General features: G+C 41.3%; 1 pseudogene; it reads left to right on the top strand.

Annotated features, from left to right (window-relative positions):
* Nucleotides 1-14820: 14820 nt before the first annotated feature.
* On the top strand, nt 14821-15601 carry LOC102951914 (annotated as a pseudogene).
* Nucleotides 15602-22464: the final 6863 nt, after the last annotated feature.

Here is a 22464-nt window from a genome sequence, read left to right as displayed (position 1 = left end):
ATTGACTTCAGTCACGTTCGGAACAGGAATCCCTTCAGCCACCTGCTGCTGGAGAAATCTGTTCTGATATTCAAGGAAGGGTCTGCGCAAACTGCCATTGAGTGGAAGCCTCAAAACTGGGAGGACTCACGGCCACTGCCTCATTCTGACGTTTAATGTGAATAGTAATTTATGCATTCATTTATCCCACAAATATTTAGGCGTATCTGCCGTGTGCCAGATGCTCTACTGGTGCCAGAGGTGGTAGAGACAGCCCGTAAGAGTCATCCCTGGAACAGGTGTTTACACTACAACACTGTAATTTATTTTCTGGGGGTATGTCCAGGTCAAAGCGGTACCTAGGAAAAGAGGCATCTAAGATGGTCTATGGGGTCATGGAAAGCTTTTCCAAAGAGGAGGGTATCTGAGGACAGATGTAAAGATAAACAGAAACTTTACAGAGAATGGAAGGCAATCTCAGAGGACACCAGCAAATACCAAAAGCATTTGATTACAGAGCATTGTGCGTATTCAATGAATATTTGCTAAGGGGACGGAGGGATGGACACGAAGAGGTCTTCCGTGTCAGGCCTCTGTGGTCCTCCACCCAGAGGTAAAGAAGCCCTTCTTCCTTCCATATCTCCAGCGTGCCTACAAGTTTCACTCCAACTCCCTTCAGCTCCACAGAAGACATCCTGGCTTTTCCCATTCTGTTAAGTTAAAAATTAAACATCTTGACAACGAGGGTGGCTCAGTCTGTCAAGTGTCCGATTCTGGCTCAGGTCATGATGTCATGGTTTGTGAGTTCAAGCCCCGCATTGGGTTGTCTGCTCTCAGCACAGAGCCTGCTGTGGATCCTCTGTCTCCCTCTCTCTCTGCCCTTTCTCCACTTGTTTTCTCTTTCTCTCTCTCTCTCTCAAAAATAAAGAAACTTTTTTTTTTAATGTTGACAGGGGCACCTGGGGGGCTCAGTCAGTTGAGCATCTGACTTTGGCTCAGGTCACGATCTCATGGTTCTTGGGTTTGAGCCCCGCGTCGGGCTCTGTGCTGACAGCTCGGAGCCTGGAGCCTGCTTCGGATTCTGGGTCTTCCTGTCTCTCTGCCCCTCCCTCACTCACACTCTCTGTCTCTCTGTCTCTCTGAAAATAAATAAGCATTAAAAACAATTCTAAATGTTGACAATGAGGAGTTCTCATCCTAATGTACAGTTTAATGCTGCATCAGTCCCCCTCCCTACTGCAAGCCCAGTGCCGAGTTGTGTGCTGGGAAGAGACGCCAAAGCGTGTGCAGTCGGGGCCACCAGTCAGTTATAACGTCACCAGAGACTCGAAGATCTGAATTCAAGAAACACATCAGGACAGAGTCGGCACACCGTGTCCTACTAAACCGTCTGATTCGCACTCGACGTGACACATGAGAACTGGGTTTGTTCACAACCATTAATACAGCTCGTGCTCCGGATTCCATCTCTCACATGCAATTCTCTGAGGTGCTCCGTGGAAATAAGCCGCTCTGGGCTGCCGGACAGGGTCTGGATGAGGCCGACCTAAAGAACTGTTGGAGTCTCCTCTTTTCCATCGTGGGGTGACGGGCCTGGCAGACACTTTCTTTGCTTACGTCTTTCATTCTTCTTTCCACACCCCATCATCTTCCCTCTCCCCATTGTCTGTTTCACACCCAGAACTACAACTGATAGGGTACCCTGAATGAGAGGATGGCGTTCAACGGCAGGGGGACTGGGCGAAATCCCAGAAGGACTCGTCAGAAGTTAGAGTTCCCAAGAGCTGACCGCATTCTCCGCTCTTCTCTTGGGACAGCAAGGCAAATGTCCCTCTGCCTTCTCTGGGTCTCCTGACCCTCAAACAGGATCCTCTTAAAAAAAGTCCTTTGATAATTAATTTAGATGATCCTGCATCTACCCAGTATTTAAAGACAGATTTAGGGGCAGATGGGTGGCTCTGTTGGTTAAGCATCTAAATTTAGCTCCGGTCATGATCTTGCAGTTTGTAAGTTCGAGCCCCGCATCGGGTTCTGTGTTGACAGCTCAGAGCCTGGCACCTGCTTTGGATTCTGGGTCTCCCTCTCTCTCTGCCCCTCCCTCTCCCCCTCAAGAATAAATAAACTTTAAAAAAAATTAAAAATAAATAGAAAAGCCCTGGGGTGACAACTCGGATATTGCCCATTAAACCGCGCAGTCAGCAGACAGTCTGGTTCAGTTGCTGGTCAAACCACGGAGCCTGTGCCCTCCTTCCTCTGAAGTCATGCATGTGCCAGGATGCACGGGGTCCAAGCATTCGTTGGTAGCAGTTGCCTCGCTCCCCGCCCCGCAGTCTTTTATGAGACATCGAGTCCCATTCCAACACCTTCAAGTAACAATCGAGCATCCAGTCCTCCAACTCTCATGAGACATTTTCAAGTCCCTATTACCCAAGAGAGTGAAGCCTGCTTCCAGACCAAGCAAGCCTGTAACGCCAGCCCCACTCACCACTTACATTGTTTGTTCATTTCTGAGACACAGGGAGAGTCAGCTTGTGTTTTCAGTCCATTTCTATTTTACGATGAACCATATAAAATTTCTAAAATTTGATGATTTTAATCTACAAGAACTGTAATCGCAGGAGGTTCCATTTAATGTTTTTAATTTCTTTTTTTTTTTTTTTTTTTTTTTTTTACATTTTATTTGTTGTGTCTGCATCTTGGAGCAGAGAAGGTAACAGAATATAAATTTACTTTTCCAAGCTGACCAGAAGTCTCTTCTCTCCTGTTTAAGGAAATTCCCATGCATGATTTTGAAGTTGACTACCAGAAAAAGAAACAATGGGGGGTGGTGCCTGGGTGGCTCAGTTGGTTAAGCCTCTAGCTCTTGATTTCGGCTCAGGTCATGATCTCACGGTTTGTGAGTTCAAGCCCTCCATCAGGCTCTGCACTGACAGTGCAAAGTCTCCTTGGGAATCTCTCTCTCTCTTTCTCTCTGCCCCTACCCTGCTCACACACTCTCTGTCTCTCTCAAAATAAATAAACAAACTTATTTTAAGAAAGAAAGAAAGAAAGTGCAGGGATCTTAAGGTCAGAGCAAGGAATCAAAAAAAAAAAGTGTCACCCAACTAAGGAGACTAAAATTGGGGGGATCAATGATGGAGAAGAAAATTACTAGGGTTGAAAAGGGAGATAAGATGGGATTAAAGGGATCAAGAGGACGCCATTAGAGAAAACACTTGTGAAACATGCTTCCGGAGACCAGTTCCGAAAGTGACAGTGAGGTCCAACAATAATATGCTTACATGTCAAGCGACCGCAAAGAAAGCAGATTTGACCTAAACTCTGGGTTGCCCTGGCAACTCTGTTAGGAAACTCCTTGTTTTTCCCAAGGAAAAGAAAATAGCTTAGCTGGGCTGGGTTCAAAGAGCTAGGCTCTGAGAAGACAAGACTATGTTATTCCAACTGGGACACCACAATAATGGCGTGTGCACCCCAGTCTGGGACCTGGTTGCAGAGTGGTTTGATCCCAAGCTTTTCCGCAGTAGAAACAAGGAGACCTGACTCCCAACAGCAGTGTGAGGTACCAGTGAATGGACACAGAGGAGGAACCCTGGGGAAGATTAAGGGACATGACTACTGCCAAAGGCAGAGAACTCTCTTCATCCGGTGCTTGACCACCGGAGTGACGAGCAGAAGTGGTGGGAGCTGATTGTCTGAGATGCAGTCTTGGGTTTTTCTCGTTCAGCTCAGAATCTCCTTTCCCCAGTCAGTATCTCAAACATACAAAGTCTTTTCTGCAAAATTATACACATTATTTAATTCCCAAGGGCATTACATTTTTTAAAAAAAAAATTTTAATGTTTATTTATTTATTTTGAGAGAGAGAGAGAGAGAGAGAGAGTGAGTAAGCTGGGGAGGGGCAGAGAGAGAGGGAGAGAGAAACCCCAAGCAGGCTCCACACTGTCAGAGCTCACAAACTGTGAGATCATGACCTGAGCTGAAACTGAGTCAGATGCTTAACCGACTGAGCCACCCAGAGACCCCATATTATATTTATTATGCTTCACACACACAATGACAAAGACATCCCAGCAACGTTCCCCCATCAGAAGCTATACATAATCACACACTAAGTTTTCCCCTAGCCTTTCTGTCTGTGTTAGCATCATGATCTTAATTGTCTTTCAGTTTACACACTGCTCTTGAATGCATACGAATGATCAGCTCTTGGCTCTGGTCTGTCTGTCATATTAGAATCATTAAGCCAGACTCCTATTCATTCCACGTGTGGCACTCTCTCCTTTCCAGCAACTTCACGTTCGCCTGGATGAAGCAGAACATCTGGTTGCTGGACACGACTTCACAAGTGTGGCATTCCCATTACGTTGTGGGTTATCATGAGGACAGCAAGCCATTGCCTCCCTAGAAGTCCACCTTCCTCTTCCCTCAGAGGAACACAGATGAAGAGCCAAAGCCCCCGGCATATATGCAACCAGGGACATCCGCGTTCCCTGCAGGTATACCCTTTCATGCTAGTCCCAGCATTCCTGAACCTTAGGATTGTAAATCGTTTTCAGACTTGATTACAAAATGGCTTCAAAGATTTTGTGCTTGAATAAATTATCTGAAAAGAAGTGAGTAAAAGCCTACTTGGGAGCTCAGTTTTTAGCTCCTTCTTCTGTGGGGTGCCAAAATATCTTACAAGAAACATGAAGTTTAAAAAAAAATTAGACAAGACTACTATTTTTTATCATATGGAAACTGTCCCATTGCATCGGAATTATATCTCATATATTTTATCTCATGCATGCTAGTTGGTTGTATTTTGTCATTTTATTTGTTATGCACCGACCCTGGGGAACATCAGAAAAGAGAAATTCAAGCACAGCATTATTGTGTAGTGTAGCATGGGAGAAAGGGCACAGGATTAGTATCTTGGCCTCTCTGAACCTTAGTTCACACATCTCTTTAATTGAGAACACAGTATTTAACTCACAAGGGCTATTAAAAAAAAGCGTATGGAATTTTTGCAAGCTGGACAATACTAGAGCATTTTTATCACTGTTTTAATGATATAAGAATCATAGAGTGATGAAGCAGGAAGGGACCTTGGAAGTTAACCAGTCTGGATTTAAGAAATTAAGAAACTGAGCACCAGAAGGATTAAATGACCTAAACTTGGTTATACACCATGGGGGGAAACTTCAACTCTAGATGCAGGTAACTGAGTCCCACTACAGATCCTCTCTCAACAACAGGGCCATGCGGAGAGAGAGAGAGAGAGAGAGAGAGAGAGAGAGAGAGAGAGGAGCCAGACGCCAGCTGAGGAACCAGTGGAGAGCACTGGGGACAGCAATGAGCTCGAAACACATGTGCCCCATCCAGGGAGGAGAGCTCTTATTTGTCTCCAGGTAATCTTCACCTATATCAGTGTATAGAGGCCCTGGATTGCCAGATCCTCTCATTTTTTTCAAGAGAGACCAGAAATCTAGATCTTTGGATACGTGAAGCCACCCAATTTTTAAATCCGCAAGCAGCAAAATCAAAAATAAAAAAGTACGACTACATCAAACTAAAATGTTTCTGCACAGCAACAGAAACCATCAACAAAGTGGAAATTTAAAAAAAATTTTAAAGCTATTTCAATTATTTTTTATTTTTATTTTTTAAATAAAAATTATTGTCAAGGTAGCTAACATACAGTGTATACAGTGTGCTTTTAGCTTCAGGAGTAGATTCCCATGATTCATCGCTCACCTACAATGGTAAAATAATGTTGTATCGGCCAAACAAAACACCTGAGGGTAAAAATTAGCCCATGGTTTACCAGTGTGTGACCTCTGATCTACAGGGAAATGTCCAAGTTCTTTCTCGTGGTATCAAAGGCCCTCCAAGATCCGTCCCCTGCTGCCTTCTCCAGCTCTGTCTCCCACCTGTCCTTGCCTTGGACTCAGGGTCCAGCCGCACTGAACAGCACGTGATTCAACAAACACACCTACTGATGCTCGCAAACGTGCCCACTGATGGTCACTCTGCTGCCCCTGCCCCTTGCCCCCGTTCCTTAAGCCTGCAATGAGCCTCTCTCCGCTAATTCGCATGTTTCTTTTATGATGGCTTGGCTCTTATTCCCACAAGGAAACTGTCCCTGAGCAGTCTCCCCTCAACACCACCATCAGCCAACATGATCATCCATTATGTTCTTGCAATAACTTGCACATGTGATTATATTGACCTCAGAGCACTAAATGCTCATTTTATGTCCGTTGTCCCAGCCAGAATCTCTATGTATGTGGAACTGAAATTAGACTCTTCTTTCTTACTCAGGTGTAGCCACTGATCTCTCTTCTGGAACCTTACTCTGCTTCTACAGTGGTCTTTGACTCTAAGTACTACTGATCTATTGGAGGAGATGCTGAAATTTTCTCAGCAATGGGTTACTTCATGGAGGACACCTTCCTCAGGGACTCAGGTGACTCTACCTCTTTGGATGGGAGGTTGCAGAATGAAGTTAATCTTCTGAATCTCCTCAGCACCTGAGGCAAGCCCATCCAACATCTAGGTCCTTTTTTGTCTCCCTTTTGCATTATTTTTCACTGTTTTTTTTCTTCCCTATTCATGCTCCAAAGGAGCTGAGCTTTCCCTGACTGGTGCTTGTCACTAAAGCCAGCACCTTAGAAAGTTCACATGACTCAGCCCCACCTGGAATCTTGTACAGACCTGCAATTTTTCACCGTAACAAATTGGGCTAAATGGAGGTGGAGTGTGGAGGGTAAATTTGGCTCTACCTGAATTGTATGGACCGATACCAGATAACTGAGTGACCAAAAGAAAATCGCAGTGTTTAAGTGAAGAGTAGACGAATGTCAGAGAGACCAAAGCACAGATGAGCGTTGCACTACATCTCTTAATTCCCAGCCCAAGACATCTTCCACAGCTCTCAGCCACCCCAATCTGGGTGGCTACTTGAGTCTACGCCATCAGAATCTTGATGTTTAAACAGAATAAATTCTCATTGGGGGTGTTTATCACAATAAAGCCCTGAAGTACAGTTATAAAGATTTCACTTTAACTTGGCAGAACCGTGGACAGCGCCCAAGTTTGTGCCATAAATTCTTCCCCTATCAGGCAGGAAGAAATCTTGGCAACAACACATTAAAGCTCTCCAATTTTACAGATGAGAAAACCAAGTACCCAAAAGGTTATATATATGACTTGTCTAATGTTACGCAGAGATGAAGGTCAAATTCAAGACTCAGAATCTATTCCAGGTCTCTTTGCCCTATACTCTGCTATTTCCCAACACGTTATGACAACATGGGGGAAATGGCAAAAGAACAAATCCAGGGGAATTTAGGGGACACCTGTTATTTCTCATTTTTCAGCATGCATGTCTTCTCACTTCTGTCTTGGGGAACTAGAACCTCCCTACTGCAGGGAATGTATCCTGCTTTCCCCTGGTCAGTGGGTGTTATGGCAGACTGAGCCAATTTAGGTTCTCATTCCCATGATTTCAATATGAATAGGATTACTCAAAAAAAGAACATATAGTTGAAAGTGATACATCTCCTTTCAGGCATCCTGAGATGGGTCTTCCAGATTTGAAGAAACTTTATCTCATATAACCTGGAATCATGCAAATATAAAGATATATATTTTAATTCTCCTAAATATTTGCTATAGCTCTTCCTTATTCTTATATCATTCATCCTTCTAAAACTATCAAGAATTAAGAAGCATTTAGTGTTTTCACACTTCATTAGGTAATTTATACTTTTTTCCAGACTGCAGGACAGATAGTGCAAAGTAGAATTTAGCTCTAAGATAATAATCAGTATCTCATTCTAAAATAGAAATATAAAAAAAGTCTACTCATGGTGACCCTTAAACCTGCCTTTAGGACATAATCTAAAGTTATTATTCTTTCACATGGGCGAGTCCATAAATTGCTGAGTTTGGATTGATTTATATTTCATTCACAGCTTGTATGAGATTGCCTTCCATCTAACACTCTTTGGTTACCCTGAGTTCATTTAAAATGTGTCACCACACTCCCTGGAGACAACGAAGTAGCATGATCCACAATTTATTGATGGAGGGATAATAGAGTTTACACAGGTGTACATAACCTCAGAGAACAGGGTGGGGTTGAAAGGACAAAGGAAAAAGGAAAAATAAGGCATCTTGTGCAGTAAAAAGAGCCTGAGTTGAAAGTCAAACAGCTGTGTGATACTGGGGTTCTAGCTCTAGCTCTGTCACTAATCAAGTTATCTTTAATCAATCATAGCATTTCTCTAGATGGATGAAGTTGCCTCTAACATTTCTTCCAAAACAACATCATAGGATCTCTCCAGTCATTTATGCAAATAATTTTTTAAAACACTCGATTCTTTTTTTTTTTTTTTAACATTTTTTATTTATTTTTGAGACCGAGAGAGACAGAGCATGAACGGGGGAGGAGTAGAGAGAGAGGGAGACACAGAATCGGAAGCAGGCTCCAGGCTCCGAGCCATCAGCCCAGAGCCCGACGCGGGGCTCGAACTCACGGACGGCAAGATCGTGACCTGAGCTGAAGTCGGCCGCTTAACCGACTGAGCCATCCAGGCGCCCCTAAAACACTCTATTCTTAATATCACCATGAAGTGATCAATAATGGGACAGTCAACGATGATGTGTTGTTCTTTCTAGATCCTGAAAATATATGTTTACATAAGAAACTGATTGCACCCTCTGGCAGGAGGAAAGCAGATATTTAGAAAGTTTAGCAGGACCTCATTCACCTTTGACACCTTCTGGGGCCTTGGTTCAAGTGGATTTGGGCACAAATATCTCTGGGCTGTGTAATTACATAAGGGCTTTAAACTGCAGAAACACCTAGTATGATGCTAGATTGAAAATCCAAGATCTGGGTTCTGGTCCTGCCCACAGCTCCTTCTGTGTATATGACTTTGGTGTACTCATTAGGACCCTGGCAGAACACAAGGCCACAAAAGTCCAGGGATGCCATGGGAGGACTGAACCACCAAGCAGCAGGTGATCCAAAATGCACCTGAACACATCAGAAACCATCAGGAAACCGAGCTCAACCAGTACTCACTCATCTTTCACCTGGTCTCTGCTCCCACCAGCATGCTGGCTTTGTTCTCTCTTATTTCACACTGGCTTTCTCTACTTGCTAAGAAACAGTCTCCCACAGCTCTAGACTCAGGCTTGTTTATTCACTCAATCAGCTATTGCTTTAGAGACTGACTGTATGCCATGAACCATTCTGGCACTAGGAGCACAGTGGTGACAAGGAAAATGTCTGCCCTCAGGGATCTTCTATTCTAGTGGAACGGAGAAAGTTGCGCACTAAACAAATGTACAAATAATATACCAGGTAGTGGTAACTGCTGTGGAAAAAAAATAACCAGCAAAAGGGGCAGGGGAGTGCCAGGTGGTGGCACATGTTATTTTATAAATGTGGCCAGGGAAAGTCTTCTCGTGTTTGGTATTGTTTGAACAAATAAAGGAGTTAGGGAGAAAGTAATAAGAATATTTGGTGGGTGGGCAAATACGAAGGCTCTGAAGTGAGAACATGCTCTTGACATGTTTGAGGATAAACAAGAGGGCTAGCGTGGCAGCATAGACACAGGGGAAAGGAAAGAGCTGAGAGACAAGATCGGAAAGGTAGCAATGGCCAGACCATATAGATCCAAGGTAACTGTAAGGATCTGGGCTTTTACTCTGGAAATGAAAGTCATTGGAAAATACTGAGCTGAGAAAAATGACAGGATCTGATTCATGTTTTAGTAGAACCACTCTGGCTGCATGTAGAGATTAAAGGAGAGGAGGGCAAGATGGAGGAGGTGAGACTATTTCAACAATGTAGGTGAGAGAATATGTGGCTGGGTAAGAAATCATGTGGTAGAGTTGGTGAGAAGTAGCCATACTGAATATATTTTGAAGGCAGTCAGCATTATGTGCTGAGATATTAGATTTGGAGGAAAAAAAAAAAAAAGGAGAGAATCAAAGATAGCCCAAGGCAGAGAATAAAAGAAATCTGAAGACTGAGCCCTGGAGCTCTCCAGCCTTTAAAAACCGGGAGCTGGGAACAAACCTGCATAGAAGACTGGGAAGGGATAGCCAGCAAGGTAGGAGGAGAAGCAAGAGAGTGGTGTCCAGAAGCCACCTGGAGATAATGGAGGAGGGAAAAGTGATCAGGATGCTACATGCTGCTGAGCGATGGAGAAAAATGAGTCCTGAGAACTGGCCAATGATACAACCACAGAAGGTTCACAGGTGACCTTGACAAGAGCTGTTTTTAGTAGAATGGTAGAGACAAATGCTCTAAAACCTTGTGCCACTGAAGAGGTGCTGAAGTCTCGGTTCTAGTTTTTAAAATCCCAGAGATAAGCCCTGCTTAACTTGTTTGGGTAAAGCACCCATCTTAAGGTGAATGAACTACGACCTTGGGGAAGGATAATTTCATGGATCAGTGGTGGACCAGTCAAAAGTGGATCTCAGGCTGCCGTGTGAGAATAGATATATGTGTGGATGGAGAAAGGAGAAAGGAGTCAGGAAGGGGGAGGAGAAGGAGGAGATCACCAGGGATCTCCCAGACACTGGGTCTGTAACTTAATCTTCAATTATACGGTAGCATTGGAAGTCCCAGTGTCACAGAACTGGTGTTAAAATCAGATCAAACAAGAGACTGTGGTGAGAGAACTCTGCACATATACTGCAACTTCTTTGCCAACTTGATCGATGACTGTTGCCGTGCCGAAATGTGAGCACACACTCGTATGGCACTCCCTGGCCACACTAGCCCCGTGAAGAACCTGCAGCCATATATATTTAAAACAAGTGTATCTGGATGTTCTGACTAGAGCAACACCATTCTTTTCCCCAGTTTTAAATACTGAGAGCTCTTAGGAACACATTCTCTTAATATCTCTCAGAACAGAAAGTAGGAGAAAACATACCAAGAGGAGCTTAAATTAGAAGTAGCATAAGAAAAATAAGAAATCATTAGCAAGGCAGGAAAGGAAAGAGGCAAATAAAGAAGGTTGCTTCCCCGCCCCCCCACATATCTGCATGCAGTGGGGATTTGTCCTTTTTCTTTCTTTCTAGTTCTGACAAGGCATTTCAGATCTGAAGTGTTTTAAATATAAGAGATCTTGAAGAGCCTGAGCCCCAAATGAGCCTAATTACCCCGTGGTTCTATGTTAGGTCCTTAAGGAGGCTTGTTAATTCTTTGATATGAAATGAGCCCTATTTGACGAAAGATTTGAGGAAGTTTTGTTCCTATCCTCAGGGAATTAAGAATTTTTAAGAAGTGTTAAGACTTGTCAGACTTCCTCTCTGGGAATTGTAAATGTCCTAACTTCTTTTACCAAACCAGGAATTTTCTCACAAGGCTCAGGACATGAATATGTGACTCTTTTTCTGCGTTATCCTCATCTTCTAAAATGAACCACAAAAATCAAGATAAAAGACACTGAAGTTCTGAGACCTCAGAAATTAGTTCAGCAAGCATCTTATTGCATTTCACCTTCTTTTGTGTTTCTTTATAATCATGTTGACTTATTAGTCCAAAGAAATGGATAAATTCCCATGTTTCTCTTTTTAACATAAAACATCTATAGTTCTTACATAGGGGATACATTTTCCACTTGTGACACTTAAAGAACTAATCTCGGGGCACCTGGGTGACTCAGTCGGCTAAATGTCTGACTTCGGCTCAGGTCATGATGTCACAGTTCGTGAGTTCAAGTCCCACATGGGGCTCTCTGCTATCAGCACTGAGCCCACTTTGGATCCTCTGTACCCCACTCCTCTGTCCCTCCCCTGCTCATGCACACACTCTCTGCCTCAAAAATAAATAACATTAAAAAAAGAACTAATCCCACAGAGACTTTAAGACAGAGTAGAAAGAAGAATTAAAATTGTTAAAATGTCCCATTCTACCCATAGTTATCTATACATTGAATGCAATTCCTATCAAGATTCCAATGGCATTTTTTTTTACAGAAGTAGAAAAAAATGATCCTAAAATTCATGTGAAACCACAAAAGACTCGGAATAATCAAAGGAATCCTGAGGAGAACAAAGTTGGAGGCATCACTATATATTACATATTATATATTACATATTATATATTATATTACAAAACCATAGTAATCAAAACAGTATGGTACTGGCAGAACACACACACACACACACACACACACACACACACACACACATAGATCAACAGAACAGAATTGAGAGCAGAGAAGTAAACCCACATGTATGCAGCCATCTAATACTTGACAAAATAGCCAAGAATATTAAATGTAGAAAAGACAGTTTCTTCAATAAATGGTAGTAGGAAAACCGGATATTCACATGCAAAAGAATGGAAGTGGAGCCCTATCTTATCCCACCCACAGAAATTAACTTGAAGTATATTAAAGACTTAAACGTAAGACCTGAAACTGTAAAACCCTATGAGAAAACATAGGAGGAAAACTCCTTGACACTGGTTTTGGCAATGATTGTATGGATCTGACACCAAAAGCAGAGTTACAAAAGCAAAAATAAACAAGTGGGACTACAAAAAAACAAAAGAAACAACCAAGAAAATGAAAAGGCAGCCTATAGAACAGGTGAAAATATTTACAAATCACATATCTGATAAGAGGTTGACTCCCAAAATCATTTAAGTAGGTCTTCTCCAACCCATCTGATCTCTACAGGAGTTTTCCTGGGAGCTGTGGGTCCCCTCCTGCAGCTCACCATGTGGACCTTGTTGGCACCACATGTCCTACCCTGTGTTCTCCTGTGGACCCCCACCCTCCAACATGCCCTTGGCCAGAGTCCATCCAAAGTGGTGCCACAGCCAAGCAATGTGCAAGCAGCTCCAATAGGGGCTGGCATCACTCCAAAGTGATTCCTGCCCCAGGGTGAGGAGAAGATCACCACACACATCACTCCAACTATAACCCCAGCAAGCAGGCTGACAGCATACACCTGGTCTGACTGAAAGCCCCACCCACCAACAAAAGCTTCTTAGAGGACAAAACAGTAGAGCACACAGAACACACACATGCAATATTTCTGAAGTGTCAGGGTCTGGTGAACAGGGGACACTGCACTCCAGGACCTCTTCTTCCTAAAGCCACGACTTTATTTTTTTCTTTTCTTTTTTTTTTTTTCATTTTTCCCCACCCCATCCCCAGTGGCCATGACTTTCAGAGCAGGAGACATACCTGACTTTCCTAACACATAGAAACAGAGTTAACAAAAGAAGGAGACAGAGGAATGTGTCCTAAATGAAAGAACAAGACAAATCACAGCAAGAAACCTAAACTAAACAGAGATAAGTAACATGACTGACAGAGAATTTAAAGTAAAGGTCATAAATATAGTTACTGGACTTGAGAAAAGAGTGGAGGATATTAGTGAGACCCTCAACAAAGAGATAGAAAACATAAAACAGAACCAATCAGAGATGAAAAACGCAATGACCAAAATTAAAAATACAGTAGAGGGAATAAATAGTAGACTAGAGGAAGGAGGAGAACGGATCAGCAACCTGGAGGACAGAGAAGTGGAAAGCAATCAGGCTGAACAGGAGAGAAAAAAAGAATAATAAAAAATGAAAATACATTAAGGAAACTCAGGGACACTATAAAACATAATAACATTCACATTACAGGGATCCCAGTAGGAGAAGAGAGTGAAAGGGGGCAGAAAATGTATTTGAATAAAGAATAGTTGAAAACTTGCCAAGTCTGGAGAAGGAAACAGTTATCTGGATCCAGGAGGCACAGAGATCCCCCCAACAAAATCAACCCAAGGAGGTCCACACATAGTCATTAAAATTGCAAAAAGTAGTAATAAAGAGAGAATTTGTAAAGCAGCAAGAGAAAAGAAAACATTTATATAGAAGGGAAACCCCATAAGGCTATCCGTTGATTTGTCAGCAGAAACTTTGCAGGCCAGAAGGGATTGCCATGATATATTAAAAGTGCTGAAAGAAAAAACACCCTGTACCCAAGAGTACTCTATCCAGCAAGGCTATCATTTAGAATAGAAGAGAGATAAAGAGTTTTCTAGATAAACAAAAGTTAAAGGAATTCATAACCACTAGACCAGCCCTACCAGAAATGTTAAAGAGGTCTCTATGAGTGGTAATGAAAGACCATAAACAGGAATAAAAAAAATTAGGGAGTACAAAATCAATAAAATTAAATATATCTATTAAAATCAGCCACAGAATAAATCCGTGACCCATGGGTCCACGAAATAAAGGGATGTAAAGTATGACACCATCTACCTAAAGTTTCAGGATGGGGTGGGGGAGTAAAAATTTAGTGCTTTTAGAATGGGCTTAAACTTAAGTGACCATCAACTTAATAAAGACTGCCATATGCATAAATCTAATGGCACCCACAAATCAAAAACTGGGAATAGATATGCAAAAAATAGAGAAAGGAATCCAAATATATCACCAAAGAATGCCAGCAAACCTTAAGAGAAGAGGAGGAGGAACAGAGAACTACAGAAACATCTCAACAAATTAAAAAAGATTGAAATTATATCATGCATCTTTTCCAGCCACAATGTTATGAAACTAGAAATCAACCACAAGAAAAAGTGTGGAAAGAGCACAAATACATAGAAATTAAATAACATGCCATTAAGCAATGAATGGGATCAACTCAAAAAATACATGGAGGCAGGGCGGCGGTGGAGGCCACCTAGAGCGCATGAGCCAGTGGCTCTTTCCGCTCTCCCACGGGTCTCCGCCTTCTGCGGAGCCTCCGCCTGCTCCTCTGTTGCGCTTCCGGCTTCCTCCTCCTCAGGCTACTCTCAGCGCATGCGCCCATCGGCTCAGTTATGGCGACCTGCAGCCCCATCGTTGTGGTTAGTGATGATGAACCAGGTTATGACCTAGATTTATTTTGTATACCTCATCATTACGCTGAGGATTTGGAAAAGGCGTTTATTCCTGGTGGACTAATTATGGACAGGACCTAGCGTCTTGCCCGAGACGTGTTGAAGATGGGTGGCCATCACATGGTAGCCCTCTGTGTGCTCAAGGGGGGCTATAAATTCTTCGCGGACCTCCTGGATTACATCAAAGCACTGAACAGAAATAGTGATGGATCCATTCCTATGACTGTAGATTGCATCAGACTGAAGAGCTACTGTAATGACCAGTCAACAGGGGACATAAAAGAAATTGGTGGCGATGATCTCTCAACTTTAACTGGAAAGAATGTCTTGATTGTTGAGGATATAATTGACACTGGCAAAACAATGCAAACCTTGCTCTCCGTGGTCAAGCAGCATAATCCAAAGATGGTCAAGGTTGCAAGGCTGCTGGTGAAGAGGACCCCTCGAAGTGTTGGCTATAAACCAGACTTGGTCGGATTTGAAATCCCAGACAAGTTTGTCGTAGGATATGCCCTTGACTACAATGAATACTTCAGCGACTTGAATCATGTTTGTGTCATTAGTGAGACCGGAAAAGTAAAATACAAAGCCTAAAATGAGATTTCAAGTTGAGTTTGGAAGCGCCTGGAGTCCCCTTGGAATCACCAGTCCCGTGTTCTAGTTCTGTGGCCAGCTGCCTAGTAGAGCTTAGTGCCTGTATCTCCTAAGAATTTTATATGTTTTGTATTTTAGAAATGTCAGTTGTTGAATTCCTGAAGTCTTTATTTGCACTATGAGCATACAGACTAACAGTTCCCTTTGGGTGGATTGTTGTTTGACTTGTGAATGAAAAATCTCTTACACCACACCACTATTGAATGAAAATAATGAAATTGTATCTGTAAGACACATTTGAAAAGAAGATATATTAGTTTTTAATTGGTATTTTAATTTTTATATATTCAGGAAAGACCAGAAGTGATTGAATATTGACAATTATACTACTGTGTATTTAGAAGAGGAAGAAACAGTTTTCATATCAGTGACAGCATCTAAGGTATTGTGTTGGATAAGCCATATGTCCTGGAATTATTTTACTGTTCCAGTAGTATCAACTGTATTTTCTCACTTGTTCAGATGATTTCCAGTGAATTTTTGTCAACAGTTCCTTTTAAATACAAATCAGCAAATTCCAGAAAACTTTACCACATTTTGAATTCTTCAGTGTAAAAATACTTACAATAAAGGCTGTCTCTTTAAAAAAAAAAAAAATACATGGAGACAAATGAAAGTGAAAACACAACAGTCCAAAAATCTTTGGGATGCAGCAAAAGCTGTATAGCAATACAGGCCTACCTCAAGAAGAAAGAAAAATCTCAAATAAACAACCTGACTTTACATCTAAAGGATCTAGAAAAAGAAGAACAAACAAAACCTAAAACCGTAGAAGGAAATAATAAAGACTAGAGAAAAATAAATGAAAAAAAAAAAAAAACTCATACAACTCAACAGCAAAAAAAAAAAAAAAACAAAATAAAACAAAAACACACACACACAAAGAATCCAAATGATCCATTTACAATGGGCAAAGACCCTGAATAGACATTTTTGCAAAGAAGATACTCAAATGGCCAACAGGTGCATGAAAAACTCAATATCATGAATCATCAGGGAAATAAAAACCACAATGATATATAACCTCACACCTGTTTGAATGATTATTATCTAAAAGACAAGAGTTGACAAATGTTGGTGAGGATGTGGAGAAAAGAGAACCCTGTGCACTGTCAGTGAAAATGTAATTTGTGGGGCACTGGGGTGGCTCCGTCGGTTGAATGTCCAACTCTTGATTTCAGCTCAGGTCATAATCTCAGTTTGTGAGATTGAGCCTCCACGTTGGGCTCTGTGCTAACAGCAAGGAGCCTGCTTGGGATTCTCTCTCTCCCTTTCTCTCTCTCTGCCCCTCCCCAGCTTGTGTGTGCATGTGTGCGCTCTCTCTCTCTCTCTCTCTCTCTCTCTCTCTCTCTCTCTCAAAATAAATGGATAAACTTAAAGAGAAAGAAAGAAAATGTAATTTGGCACAGCCCTACTCTGGACAACAGTAGAGAGGTTCTTCAAAAAATTAAAACTAGAACCACCCTATAACCCAGAAATTCCTCTTCTGGGTAATACCTGAAGAAGAAGAAATCACTATCTGAAAGAGATAATGGTACCCCCATGTTCCTTGCAGCATTGTTCACAATAGCCCAGACATGGAAAAAATCTAAGTTTCTACTGACAGATGAACAAATAAAGAAAAAGTGAAGGAAATCCTGCCATTTGTAACAACATGGATGAACCTTGAGGGCATTATGCTAAGTAAAATAAGTCAGACAGAGAAAAGCAAATACTATATGACCTCATTTATATGTGGAATCTAAAAGAAAACAAAACTGAACTCCTAGAAACAGCAGGTGCATATAGGTGGTTGCTGGGAGGATGGGGGAAGTGGGTGAAGGTGGTCAAAGGGTACAGACTTCCAGTTTTAAGATAAACATGTTCTGGGGATGTAATGTACACCATGGGGACTACAGTTAACAATATGATATCATGTATTTGAAAGTTGCTTGGAGAGTAGATCTTAAAAGCTCTCACCAGACACAAACAAATCAGAACTATGTAAGGTAATGGCTGTGTTAACTAATCTTATTGTGGTAATCATTTTGCATTACATACATATGTGAAATCATCACGTTATACACCTTAAAGTTACACAGTGTGATATGTTAACTACATCTCAGTAAAGACAGTAAAATGTTTGCAAATTGGCATAGAAATTAGTACAAGTAATTTTATCTTTTCATTTATGGAATAGATTCCTTACACTTTGAAATGCCTCTCTCCTCTTCCCCCACCCCTTACTCAAATCTTAACAGAGAGTGTTGGTCATAGGAGTTATTAGTGTTTGAATTCTTTGTCGCTCCTCCTTCCAGACCCCTCCCTCTGGGAGGTTATCCATTCCTGACTGATTCAGGTTTGGTTGTATGACTTAACTTGGCCATTGAAATATCAAAGAAAGTAATGCGTCCACCTTTGGGTAGGGCTCTAAGAACCATCACGCAGCTTCCACCTTCTCTTCTCCTGACAAGATCAGATATGACACAATCTGAACTACTTTGTCAGCGTGGGTCCTAAAGTTAATAAGTCGGAGCCAAGCTGAACCTGCCCATGATGGACACATAGCATGAGCAAGAAATCAATGTTCATTGGTATAAAGCTCTGAGTTTCCGGAGATCATTTGTTATCGCAGCATAACTCAAACTGACAGAAAGTGCTAAATTATTTGATATATTATGTTTATATACTATAAATATTATGAGGTGCCTGGGTGGCTCAGTTGGTTAAGCGTCCAACTCTTGCTTTCAGCTCAGGTTGTGAGATAGACTCCCGAGATGGGCATGGAGCCTGCTTACACTTCTCTCTCTCCCTCTCTTCTGCCTACGTGTGCGCGCTGTCTCTCTCTCTCACATAAATAAATTAACTAAAATAAATTTTAAATATTAAAACATTATAATAATTATTTTTGAATTGCATAATAAGATCTCTAAATTTTCTGGGCTCTTAATTTTCTGGTAGAGTTCAAAAGAATGGAAATGACAACAGAGTATTCCAAGTGAGTCGGAAAATTCGTGTCACAAACCAATAATTCCCAGATTACTTTTGTCTATGAACCACACCATCAGACTGCATTTATTGCAGATCAGTCAAAGGACTCCGCAGAGCTAGAGGGGCTCTGTTATTTTATAAAAGGAACACTCAGAGAATACTTATTATTAGACTTGTCTACTCAAAGTGTGGGCTGTAAACTTTTTTTCATCGGTCTTTAGTGAGACAAGCCCAGAAATTTGGAGTAAGTGCTTAGAAGCTCTTACAGAAATTTGACATTGCCAGGACATCCAAGCTCAGGACTGGTCGAATTGTCTTGTTAAACAAGGTAACAGAAGAGTGTGTGTGCGTGCTGCCAGACTAGTGTGGTGAGTCACATGTGGCATACTAGGATTGGTCCGCCACGTGTCAGAGATGAGTAATACATACATACACACACACACACACACACACATACATACACACATACATACATATAATCCTCGTCCTTCACCACAGATAGTTTGAAAAGCACAGCCCTAGAACCTGCTTGGAAATCATCACTTAAAGCAATGGGACCCCCTGGGGATACCTGGGTGGCTCAGTTGGTTAAGCATCCGACTCTTGATTTCGGCTCAAGTCATGATCTCATGATTCGTGGGATCAAGCCCCATGTTGGGCTCTGGGCAGACAGCATGGAGCCCCTCTCCTCTCTCTCTGCCCCTCCCCCGTTCATGTGTGCACACGTGTGCTCTCTCTCCTCCCTCTCTCTCTCTCTCTCTCTCTCTCTCTCTCTCTCTCTCTCTCTCTCTCAAAACTAAATAAATAAGCATTTAAAGTGATGGGACACCTAACACAGGACCTGAGAAGCACAGGAACATAATACGTAAAATTGAACGGTTTTCTTGGGAAAATGCACCTTCACACTAATAGTCTTCGTGACATTTTCAATACCACTGCAGATTTACAAAGGTAGACGGAAGTAATGACATTTCTTAATTACCCACTGTCTGTGCAGCACTGTGTATACAGTTCTCAGGTTACCAAATGTGTGTCATCAAAAACACAAGAGAAGAGAAATCTTCCCTTAGGGGCAATTTTACTCATGGGCGGCCGGGGGGTCGGCGGGGAGGAGGGGAAATCTTTCTCGGCCTTTAGAGGTTGACTTGATCTAAGAAGTAGCTCAACTGTATAATATTCTATACAAATCTGACCTATGGGTCTCTAAAACAGAAATTAAGGTGACAGAGTAAGGAGGGGAAGGAAAGAAAAATGTTAACTATGCTCAACTTTCCTTTGAGATGCTCTGATCTTTCTTTACTTCCCTTCTACCTCTACATGCCTTCTTAGCCAACCTTCTTTCCTTCTATGCTCCCCTCGACTCCCAAAATAAACTAGTCATCAAAATTACTTCATTCCCTCCCTTTTCATTATAGGTTATCTCAGGTATGAAGGAAATAAACTGATCGGATTACTTTATACTCAAGTGTGGATGACTAATGGCCTCTTAATCCTCCTGGAGACATCTGTTGTTTTTAGAGAATATACATATTTAAACTCATCAACTTCAGAGGGGGAAGCACAAGAAAACGAAAAGAAAATGTTTGGAAAAATAGATGAAATTATACTAGGTCAAGGAGGCAAGATGACTTCTGAGTCACCTTCTTCCAATCACTTCCTGATTTTCACCCCTTTTGCTATTTCTTAGATAAAATTTTCAAGTTTTTTTCACAGTGACTCTCAACACTAAGAAGAATAGGGGTAGTCATTGGTAGAAAGGAATCCTTTGTACATGAGGTGTAAGTCAGGGAGAGTCTGCATGAATGAGAACTGAGGGAGATAATACACCAATGCTTAGAAGAGAAAACATTTGAAACACCATAGATATTGAAAGCTGAAGGACACCTTGCAGATGATCTAACTCAGTGTATCTCCAAGTGTGGGACACAAAATGCCTTCAGGTGCTGCCTACTGGCTTGCAAATCATTAAATGAAATGGAATCACATAGTGAAGAAATCAGTCATTTTTCAATTAGTTTTCAGGTTTTTACTTTATCAAAGATAATAACTCAGCTGAGGTAGCCCTTAACAGCCCTCTAACTATTGGTTATTTTAATCAAGAGAGGAGGCCTAGGGCTCAGAGTCTCCAATAGGCAATGGTCTCCTTGTAGCATTTAATAAAATTGTTTTGTTTTCACTGTTTTTTGTTTTTTACCAAGATCTTGGAAAGCAGTATTGATTTTCAATTTGTAATCGTAATATTAAGTTTCTTTTAAAATATATTCATTTAGAAAAAAGAAAATGAGTTCAAAGAACACCTTAGGTAAATAGTGTAAGTGGTACTTCGATGTGGAAAAGAATTACGAAAGTGGTATGCATAATCCTGAAGCTGGGAGAACACTAATCTAATTTGATGAACTTCACACTTGAATTTAAAACCAATGAGAAAGGGATGCCTCGGAGGCTCAGTCAGTTAAGCGTCCAACTTCAGCTCAAGTCACAATCTCATGGTTTGTGAGTTCAAGCCCCACATCAAGCTCTGTGAGCCTTCCTGGGATTCTCTCTCTCCCTCTCTCTGCCCTTCTCCCACTTGGCGCTCTCTCTCTCTCTCAAAATAAATAAACCTTAAAAAATAAACAAATAACAATTTTAAAAATGAAACAAAACTGATGAGAGAGATATGCATGCATGTGGGGTTAACATACACGGTGTTAAGATAAAACATAAACCTGTCACTTGTAGGTAGTATAGGTAGTTAACTCCTCCGAACAGACAGACGCATTTGCAGAAACTGTAAAAGGATGAGGCCATCAGGTTAGAGCTCACAAGCTTCAGTGACACATCTCTTAGGAACCTCTGCTTCTACCTGCATATTCAACCTACAGCGTTACCAGAATCAGGGCATTTTTCCACCACTTCCTCCTATAAGACAATCCTTGGGGATTTCCCACCATTTACAGATCTTTCATACATTTTTTGGTTTGTGACCAGAAAGGATAATCCTATAAGATGAATACAGAAAATTTACATATAGCATTGTATACCTTTATAGAATAAATAATGGTAATAAATGGCAATTCAGCATGATCTGGATTAATTCAGATGTTGCCAGGAACTATGGACATACAGTATGCATTTACTCTGAGTCAGCATGCAAGAACTGTAACCATTAATGTAAAATAGCTTTGGTTGAGCTCAACAAATGTTTATTAAATGCCAATAATGTTTAATAAACACCAGGAATTATGCTACGTGTTAAGGAATCATGATCAAGAAGATTCAGGCCCTGCCTTCAAGGCATCCACAGTTGTATAAATTAAGAATGAGCCATAGTATATTTATGAATTTTGTCATAATTTATACAAACAGTTTTACTTTGAATTACTTTATTTAATACTTACAGAAACATTTTGATGAAAGATTTTATTGTCATCTCCATTTTATAGACAAGGAAACTTATGCTTAATCAAGTTGAATTGCCCAAGATCATTATTTGCAGTATTAGTAAGCAACAGAGAAAAGCTTTCAACGCAGGAATCCTGCCTGCATATCAGTACTCTTCTGGCAATATCAGCCACCCAAAATTATTCTTCTCAGATTTCTGCTTCTGGCTGTAATGAAGTAACATGTGCTCCTGCTGAGAACAACTTGAAAAGCCGGAAAAAATACAAAAACGAAATCTATTTGAAGGCATTAAATCTATTTGACATCATTAGAAAATTGCCTTAACAGCTAGGATTTGAGTACAAGATGACAGAGGGGAGGGAATCTGAAAAATGAGGCCTACCCAAAAGAAAAACAATGCAGAAAATCAATGAACCCAAAAGCTTGTTCTAGGGCGGGGCGGGGGCGGGGAGGGGGATGTGATGCTAAAATTCACAAGTTCCTACCCAAAGTGATGAAGAAAAATATGAAGAGAAGATACAGGTCACCAATATCAGGACTGAAAGAGAAGACATCATTCTAGACCTGAAATACACT

This window comes from Panthera tigris, chromosome D4, assembly GCF_018350195.1.
Source record: "Panthera tigris isolate Pti1 chromosome D4, P.tigris_Pti1_mat1.1, whole genome shotgun sequence".
NCBI classification, from domain to species: domain Eukaryota; kingdom Metazoa; phylum Chordata; class Mammalia; order Carnivora; family Felidae; genus Panthera; species Panthera tigris.
This window is presented reverse-complemented; position numbering and strand designations above follow the sequence as displayed.